This window comes from Haplochromis burtoni, unplaced genomic scaffold, assembly GCF_018398535.1.
Source record: "Haplochromis burtoni strain Fernald_Lab_line unplaced genomic scaffold, NCSU_Asbu1 Contig_5, whole genome shotgun sequence".
Taxonomy (NCBI): domain Eukaryota; kingdom Metazoa; phylum Chordata; class Actinopteri; order Cichliformes; family Cichlidae; genus Haplochromis; species Haplochromis burtoni.
This window is the reverse complement of record NW_024582366.1, coordinates 2,302,512-2,312,681: the sequence shown is the minus strand read 5'-3', so window position 1 is coordinate 2,312,681 and position 10,170 is coordinate 2,302,512. Positions and strand designations below refer to the sequence as shown.

The 10,170-nt window shown below is 37.9% G+C and overlaps 1 long non-coding RNA gene across 3 annotated transcripts in view; it reads left to right on the top strand.

The window, feature by feature from the left end:
- The first annotated feature begins 7,205 nt into the window (after nt 1–7,205).
- LOC102292658 overlaps nt 7,206–10,170 on the top strand; it is a 67,106-nt gene continuing 64,141 nt past the window's right edge. For all 3 annotated transcript variants that reach the window (XR_006054582.1, XR_006054583.1, XR_006054581.1), the window contains exon 1: nt 7,206–7,336. This is a non-coding gene — a long non-coding RNA (uncharacterized LOC102292658). The remainder of the gene's footprint in view (nt 7,337–10,170) is intronic.

The following is a 10,170-nucleotide window of genomic DNA, read 5'->3' as shown; positions in this document are numbered from 1 at the left end:
AAGTAAAACAGAAGTTGAGGTCTTTGGTAATGTGACTTATTTGCTATTGAGAAGATTTAGTCATTGTGTTATTTTAAAAGATTAAGAAAGGAGCTACAGATGGCGAGTGCTTTGCTACAACGCCTTTACTGTCGTCCTTTATGTATCTTTCATTATTATGAAGTGAAGTATAATGTTTACAAGACTAAATCACATCTCAGCCACAGACTTTGTTTTTGTTTTTCTGAGGAAAAATTCAAACACACGAGACTTCGCCAGCCGCCTCCACCCAGAGTCAGCTGGGAAAGACTCCAGACTGAAGCTGACATTTCACAGGTCAAAGGTAAACCTTGCTGGGACCTCATGTAAAAAAACATAGACTGTATTAAAAGACAAACATGAAGCATGATTTCCAAAAAAAAAGTTGAAAGGTTTCATCCTTTTATTACTGTCGCCTCTAAATGTTTTCTGTTGTGTTTTGTGTGATTTTGCAGTGCTTTTCTATTTGCTGGTGTATCCTTATGATGCATTACTTTTGACCTCTCAAGGCCAAAGTTTCAACTACTCGGCTAGTGGTTAGTGAATGTTTGAGGACAAGACAAGTTTTCCATGCAAACTTTGGCTGACCGTGCCAAAGCAACTGCAAGTTGCAGCTGATTTCAGCTGACCCCCAGTTGTTTCTGGCCTTTAGGCGTGTATGACTGAGACCATGATCAAAATTAGTGAAAAGCCACTAGTTCAGCTCTTGTTATATTACCTCCACAAAAGTTCCACACAGGCATCAAAATGTTAAACCACAAATGTTTAGGATGCACAAAAGGCATTTGTTTGTATTCTGATTGTCAGAGTTATTTTATAATGTTCAGTATTTTCCCTCGGAAGAAGAATTCTGCACAAAGATTGTCTCGGTCCATTTACTACAAACACTGAACTTCTTGCATGCTCTCCAGATAAAACTGATCTGAAACAAAAATACATTTTTGTCCCAGATTGCTTTTTGAGAAAGTTGCATTGATGCTACTGTGGTCATATAGAGAGACAGTAGAAGCTTCCTGATTTACTGAAATGTATACATTGTATCACTAAGTGCCTCTCTCACTATAGAGCACTATGAACCTTTGCTTGCTTCTTTCAGAAAAGGAATCCCTGCTAGTCAAGGAAGTAGAGCTATCACGACATCCTCACACACACCACTGTCAAAATTATTACCCTTAAATGTTGAAGCATCTTCAAACGTAACCCATATCTAAATGATGTCCGCTCTCTGCCTCCCCCAGTGAGATGTTCCAATTTGAGAGACAAACTGGTTCATTCTGACACCTAAATCTCCTGCAGGGTATTTTTGTCATGGCCACTGTGCACAATATTTCTAAGCCACGTATTTTTCACGTCTATGCACTGGCAAAAAGTAGTCCTTAGAATCTGTCATTAACTGCAGTTACACACTATAAGTTAAAATGCTTAGTCTGGTTCATGTCAAACAAATAAAAAGAACTTTAAAGATTTGCATATCTGCACATCCAACTCCAGTACATACACAAACATGCATTACGCTATATTAGACATTTGTGTGATATTTTGTTGCAATTAGCCTGCACGACCTCATGCACAGGCTTATTATAAGCAGACACAAGCCTCATTAAAGTGGTGAGGAACTGGAAAAACACAAAGTATTTTCTTCTTCTGGAGGTGGTGACATCGTCAACCCAGCGCGCTGCGGACAGTCGCTACGGTCCCCACACTTTAAACACAGTCGAGGCATAAATGAAGAGCTGAGTTTGTCATGTTTCCCCTAATTTGTCACACATGACTAATGTTTATACTCTACCTTTATCTTTGTAATTTTAAGAGAGGCACATGTTTCCTCGTTACTCATTTGGCGGGTTAGAAAAACGTCCCCTTGCCCATACCCACACCACAAAAATGGCATAAATCCCAGAATATGTTCAAATGTAATTATTTATGTTACTGAAAGAGATTTAATTTCCTGACTTAAAACCTCTTCAGTTTTTACAATTTAAAGACAGAAACTTAAAGGAAGGACTCTGGCCAAAACAACATCTCTGATGGACAGAGTCTCCCACCCCATGCATGTAAATGTTGCTGAACTGCAGACAGACTGCTGCATCCTAGATGTACGAAGGAGCGTCTCTGCAGGTCCTTCCTCCCTGCAGCTGTCACACTGTACAATCAGAACTGCTCCCAACAAACATAGATGTTTACATCAATGCTGTAACTGCAATAAGTTAATTAACCGATTCGCACTACAACCTGGTTTGCCTCTCATCTGTAGTTATTTTTATTTTATTTAATTACTGTACAGTACTCTGTATATAGTAACCACTGTCCTTAATGTAAATATGTAAGAAAAATTGTGTATGTTTCTGTTCTGTGTCCTGTGTACTGTTTGTTTGTGTATGTGTCTTTTTGGCTGCTGTTACAACCAAATTTCCCCTTGAGGGACAATTAAAGGATTATTCTATTCTATTCTATTCTATTCTATTCTATTCTATTCTATTCTATTCTATTCTATAGAAACTGAAAATGTTTGTATGCCTGAAACAGAAGAAATATGATAATAAAAAATTACAAAATAAAGCTGTTTTGGTTTAGTAACTTATTTTAAGAAGGACTTGTAGAAAAATATTTACTTCAAATTAGGTCTATTAGAACTAGACATCTAATAAAAAACACCTCAGCTCTGTTTATCATGTAATTTTCATTTATTCATAAAATAAATAAACAAAAACACTAGGTCAGCCAGTTATCTCTGTGTAAGTTGCCTTATTAAATGTTGAATTATCGGAACAGAAAATGTTAAAAATGTTAAAAAAAGGAACGAGTAGGAGACAAAAATAGAGTGCACCCCCTACCCTGGACTCATGCTGATGGCTTTTGTTTGGGTCATATCAGAATAATGCGGCAAGCAGGTCAAATCCTTTCCGTCCTGAACGGACTTCAACAGAGCTCCTGGTGTTCTCAGCATGACTCAGTCCATGTACAGCAGGAGGTAGAAAACCCTGCCTAATCCCTTCAGTGCTTTTACAAATATCTGTATTTCCCCACTTAGGAGTTCTGAAGATTACTGCCATAGTCTGTGTATCTGTGGACAATGAGTGATTATTGTACCCACATGGTGTTTTTTTATTTGGCCCAGCAATCTATTTTATGGTTCAGGCAGCAATTCTGTCATGGATCCTGGGAATACAGTACAGGATGTGTTATAACCTCTGCGAGACGTGTGAAGTTTTCCATTTTTGGTTGTTTTCTGTGTCCATTGTTTAACCTGTTCTTTAACCTGTACACTTATCATTTTAAATGGAAAACTTTATGTTTGTTTGTTGAAATAAGAGTTCAGAAATGAGGTTTTTAAATTTTTTGAACCTGTAAAATGTTTAGATTATAAGAATATGGTTTATCGGACAACTCAAATATAGTGTGATAAAATCTTAATGATGTGGGTAAACAAACAATTGAAAATTAAAATAAAAACGAAATCATTTTCAGACAATTATCAAAAAGCAGTGCAAGGAGCCAGAACAGATGTGTGCTGGGTGAGCTAATATCAGTTGCACTGCAACTAATATCAGTTACACCGCATCACTGCAACTAATATCATCAAAAACAAATTCTATTAATTTTAAGAAAATAATGCAAAAAATTTTCCTGCATAGGCTGATAAAATGTGACAATTTATTGCTTTACTTTTTTTTTTATCATAAAATAAAAAAAAATAAAATAACAGGTTCATGTGTCGTGTTTTATCCATTGAATTACTGTATAGTACAAAACTAAAATGTGCGTCTTTTTCCTGTTTAACGTCATTTTTTAAATTAAGCTTGAACAATGAAATAATTAGCAGAAATGTCTTTCTTTTTAACCGGCCTGTTTATTGAACCGTCTGACAAATAAAAAGAAATTAAATATCATTCAATCATTAAATTTGTATCATTTTTCCTGCGTCCAGGATTTTTTTGTGATGTATTGTCTTAACAAATAATTGGGGAAATGAATATTTACATATTTAATATTTAGTTTGATGATGTGGAGGTCCAAAAAACACAAAAACACATGCACCAAATATGACACACTTGTGTTAAAGGGTTAAGTAAACAGTAATAACGGCCAATTAAGAGAGATATTAAAATAACATTTTATTGATAGTATTTTGAATTAAATATCATAAATAACTATCAGTTGGTAATGTGACTACTGCCTGTAGTATTATTGCTAAAATGAGAGTAATGATAATTGTTAATGTTTTTACCCGACTCTGTGATGTGCTGTCAGTCATTTATTTACTGACTCTTATTAGTAACGGGCTCATGCATACTCACCGTGATTTCCCCAGCCTCTGCTGATGTAGAGAAAAAAAAAGGTTTTATACACTGTCATCTGCATAGATCGTGATATTGAGTGCAACACTATTCTTTTATGTATGTCTTCATTAGTGTAATCTGCAGTGTAAGATGTGATTATAATATAAGCTTGAACAGCGAGTACACTCATATGGGTTATTCATGCATGTTGTGTATTAATTAGCAAGGAGCCTCTCTGGTGCGTTTCTTTTCAGGCCGGTTGTTTGAAGTGTTTCTTTACCAGCAGAGGATGCTCATGGCATTGGAGCCAACTCTGAGGAAGAGCCTCTCTTCCTTTTTCCCTGGAAGTTCACCCACCAGGGAGGCTCTGCTAATAAGTTCCCCGGGCTAACCCCAACCTGTTTTCAACCTCATTCCCTACAATATAAAGAGAACTAAAGATGCATTTGTTCTTGTAGATATTTTACTAGAGCTCTCAAACGTTGGACAAAGTATTCAGCACTTCATTCATTGTGGACTTAAAATGTTAAGTATTCGCGTCATGAGATATAAAAATAGAATGTATGGTGCTAAACATAGTTGAATAGTTTCTGTGTTCCTCGCCATTTCATGTGAATAAGGATTAAATAAATTGGAGGGCTAGGCCATTACTGGACATATTTTCACAGCTTAAATCTGAAATGGAAATGAGAGGCAATTATAACAATTTCTAATATCACCATTATTACATGGTGACCCTTCATTTCACACAGTTTGGGCACTTTGGATAAAGCAGGCTTGTTGGAAGTCACACGGGCTTTTATTTTTCTTTCTGTCTGAAAGGGGCACTTGTCTTCGCTTTGACCTCTCAGGAGAGTGCTTTGTGTGCTCACTTTACTATGTGTTTTTTTCTCCCTTCTTCAGCTGTATCAGGGTGTCTGACTGTCCAGGAAAAGTCACCCAATCTGCCCCGCTGACACAGAAAAGGGCTTTTACAGGCTTCTGGGATTTCTTGGAGAACCGCAATCCAAAGTGTCCACTATGACCACTTAAAAGATGCTGACAACAGTATTAATGAGATTTCCTTTAGGCTGAATGGGGAAAAAAATGATGCCTAACCACAGTTTCAGTTCAAATATTAGCTCTGTGGTATTGGTTTCCAAGGACTAGACTTCACTGGTACTTCACTGGTAATTTGATAGTTTAAGATGTAACTTTACGAAGCTGAAATAAGAATAAAAACTTCAGAAATTAATAGATTTGTTCTCAATAAATCAGTGTCAACAGACATATGGTAACAATCCTTTAAATGTAGCTTTTCATGTCCAAGTATTTATAGGTTTATCATTATGCAGTGATTATATGACACAAAGGTTATTTTACTGTTTTGGGACATTGTAAACAACAAACAATAAATAGAAGTAATTATGTAACAATCTGTGCTTTAATCAACCAAAAAAATAACCTTGTTTTTCAATCTAAAATAATTCTTTCCCCCCTCACAATCACAGTGATCATGATTTTATTTCCTTTGGTTTTGTAAAGTCTGCTCTCATCGTTTCTGGGCTCTCGCTTCATTCGTTTTTTCCTCATCAGTTCATTTCTGTAAGAGTGATGCTTTTTGACACATATTTGGACAGGGCAGAGGCGGTTATATCAGTGGAGCATGCCCATGCTTGTGAAGTTATCACCTTCAGCAGATCAAAGACAGTTGGCACATTATTTATGCGTTGCTGAAAGGTGAGGTATTCAGTTGAAGTCAGCCAGCAAAGCATAGCTACCCTTTATTCTGAAGTAATGATTTCCTCTTGATTGAGTGCACCCAGTCAAATGCTGAGAGATCTGTGTTCTTTGTTCTGTGTGGGGCATAATATGAGACTTAAAAATAAAACAGTATTTTGTGGGGTTTTGTCAAATAATGTTGGGCTGAAACACCCGCAAAGTTAACTGTGAGACCTGATTATTATTATTATTATCTTCAGAATTACTTTGCATTGATTTGTGCTAGGGTAAGTCGACTGCTATTTATTGTGTGGCCACGCTTTCCTACAGTGTGTTAATTTCAGAAAAAATGAGTAGTGACACAAATACACAGGGCTAACTAAAAGGTTGTGCCCCCAGACCGTGATGATCCTCAAAAAATTGTTTTATAGAGGATATACAGCGGTGAGCCCGAGGCTAGTCTTTAGCTGCTGTTGTTTCCTAAGGCCTAAGGCAACAACCTTGGTCCGTGTCATAACCCACTTTTATTATTAGGGAGGATATAAAAATATATATTCTGTGTCTTCATTGATTATCTCCCCCAATGGATCGGGTTCTTCGGGTTATGGCTACTGCTTTTATCAGATTTAACTGATGTGCTGCACAAATATAACATGTAGTAAGCTCTTAATTATTTATATTTATTTACTTTTTTGTTGATGTCAGCAGTTTGGGCCGTCAGTGAACCGCCACAAAGAGTTTGGTCTTTTTTAAACAGATGTTTCTAATGAGCAGAGGAAGCAGATTTAAGCAGCCTGCTCAGTCAGGACTATTTTCACTCAAAGGTCATTCAGGAAAGAGGAGGTACACCTCGTCACTTTTTGAAGGACTAAGTGTTCTGCTTTGAAACAGACCATTGGGAGACTCAAATGACTCAAAAGGCTATATCAGCGAGCACTTGTGGTTGACGTTATTTATTTATTAATTTGAGGCCTGTCTACTGACACATCTGAGTGGTCTAATTGCTGTGAATTGACACTGGTTACAGTCCATAATGGGAGCTTGGGAGTCTTTCCTAACCGCAGTTCATTCAGCCGCCCCTCGCTGCAACTTAACTGCCCTTAAAATGTCTGATTGCAACATGGGAGCTGTGGGGCGAGACAGGATTATCAGTCTTTGTTGTGTGACTGTGTCTATTATCCTGACCTCTATTCACAATGGGCCCTTAGGAGTGTCGCTTCCAGCCACACAGCAAACTACCCCATACCCGACAAACAACAAGTGAATCAGAGATCTCCCCCTGTCCCAATGCTCTAGACACTTACAGCTCCAACACTTGGCAAAGCGCACCACTGCAGGTAAGGCTATCAAATCCCTATTGATTTAATAAAGATAAATTGGAGGCACTTCCTTTCGGTGTTATTGCTGCAGAGCCGATTGATTGTTTGTGTTGACTGGCGATATTGTCACTGCAGTACTGTTAGTTACGCAAGTTCATTAGCTGTGAAAAGTTGCTTGCAGGGTCTTTTGTCTGGGATGTAGAAAGCTTTTGTGTGTGTTATAGTGGTTAAAAGTGGATCTGCACATGCATGTGATTTTGGTTAAGGAAAGGCCATTTTGGAAAAGCTAGCATGTATCCTCCTGTTTTTATGTTGTTCCATGAGGATAGTCAAGACAATCAAACATTTAAAAGAATACATTTGAGAAATCCAATTTCCAGAGGTAAACTGTACAGCTTGTTCTTTTTTTTAACAGATTACATTTAAACACTTAAAAAATGTTTGTGTTCTGATTAAAACATCCTAATTTTGTGTTACATGAAACATTGTGTTACATTGTATTTTAATTCGAATGCATTATTTATCACCATTTAGTTTGGCATCAGAGGATGAGGTTTAATATTGATGAAAAGAAAAAGAAAGTTGTAGAGCACCTTAGTTGGAGTCCCAAAGGAAATATATATCTGTAAAATTTCAGATCAGTAAATTAAACGTTCCACTGCTCACCAATCCAAGGTTTTGTAACTTTCTTTTTTTTTCACTTGGATTTAAAAATGTAGCTTCTGTATAAAACAAAACTCTCGAGCCTTTTCTCTTTGTGCCAGTGAGAAACGGTAAGAATGGATGTGAACAATGCCAGAGGAGACGTCTAAAGATCCTACCAGCAGAGGGTTTTAGATTGAATCCTGGCCCAGCGTAGCTCACAGACATAGCAAGCGTCTGAATCAATTCCATACATATCCATTAAAGCACAACTGATTAATTCATCATGTTTGTTTTCACGGTGGATGACATGCAGCCTATTTATAAACTCGCTATAATCATAAAGATATCAAGGCAACAAGAAATTGAGGGCTTCTGTGGCTTACTTTCAATATTAGATTTGACCTAAAACCTAAATACACGCATGATGAATGAAAGATGAAGAAGGACAATCGATTTTTCCTCCCTTCTTTTATTTTAGTTTTCACATATCTACTTGAAATCTCCGTGCTGTCGTGGCAGGTTAAAAGGAGGAAAGGGCGTTGAAGTTAACATCATCATCCATTAAGCCTTTTTGAAAACCAAATATGGCAGAGCTTTCGTTTTCGCTGAACCTATTCTTTCAGTAAAACGGTGCAAGCATAATTCTTCTCCATCTGTCAGGAGAACTTTAAAGCACAGCAAGTGTGAATTCAATTTATTTCTCTGTGCTCTGCCCCTCGCTGCAAATTGCTTAATGGTTTGAACTTTATTTCTGAAAGCAGCAATACAAAGTTGGGCGAGATAACATCTAGTCAGGGCCATTAGAAGTGCTTTGATTGTTTTGCATTTGTGTTATTGTAGAGTATTGTACCGGGGCCGTCCTCTGAATGCACTCTGTTTTCTAATTATCAAAAACTTGGATTTTTGAAACCTGAATAAAAGCATCAATTCATAAAAATACACGAGGAGGGAAATTCAATAAACTAAAGAGGGGACAGATTTTATTTCATGTGATCAGTTGCTACAACAAAAGTGGGATTTTATTTGGCACTCTTTGGTTACAGGAAATAATTCTTGAAACTTCCTTAGTGGACTGCTATCGCTGAAGTCATCTCAAACTTGTCCTACTGTCAAACGGAGCTGTTCCACTGACTGCAGCCTCACTTATCCTCTCTCAGCCCACTACATGAGATGGGGATGATTGCAGTCTTGAAATCAATGAAACCACAAACCTTCCTGATAATATTCCCTCTTGGGGTGCAGTGGCAGATACATTCAGCGCACTATTTATCCCTCTGCCAGAGTCTTTACTGGAGGCATTTGTGGGCTCAATTTGACGTGAACTATACTCAATGAGCTGGTGACAAATCTGCATGTTTACCACAAAGCTGTTCAAGCGGTGTCATATGTTGCTCCAAAAAGAAAGTGAAGAAGTTTAAGGCACGAAAGTCAGCTCATCAGTCGCTTCTATCAACGGCGTTTACAATGTGTGCAAACAGCGAACAGGTTTAGCGCGTTTTTAGGTCTTATTCTTAAAGTCGGAAAGACTTGAGCAAGATGATGCTTTTGTTCTTTGGCTTTGTGTGATCGAACCCCCTGGAGAAACATTCACACATCTCTAAATACAAGTTTGACAATAAAAAAGTCTCTCAAGCCCTCCGATCAGTCATCGCTTTCCACAGCATTATTCCCCAAACAATAAAAAGACAATATCAGATTAATATATAGCCCGTTCTTGGTTGGGATTTATCCTTGTGGGGCAGGCAACGTCTCCCTGTCTGAACTCACCAAGCAGTAAGAAGGATTTGGTTGACAGAGCACAGCGGGCTCAGAGATGCCTTCGCATTTGAGGTCACTGGTGGATAGCAAAGTTATCTAAAGCCCCAGTTTGTGTCGATTTCCCCCACCGTCCCAGCGCGAGTGTCAGAGATTAGTGGTGCATCCATCCTCTGTGACCTCTAGGAGCTGAAGAGATACTTTGTCGCCATTTTGTTGCTGTCAAATGATGTAAGGTGAATACAGTGATTTCATTGGCAACCTATGCTGGCCCCGTTTTTGTAGCATGGCATGTAATTTCAGTCAGTGCGCCTTCCTCCCATCCTTTGCTTCATAAATTGCAGACATGAAGTCAAATTATGTGGGGATGCTTAGTCTCATTCTCCAGGAGACCACAGAGTAATGTGGGAACATTATTCTGACACCAGTCATTTTGGGTATTTGTGTTTATT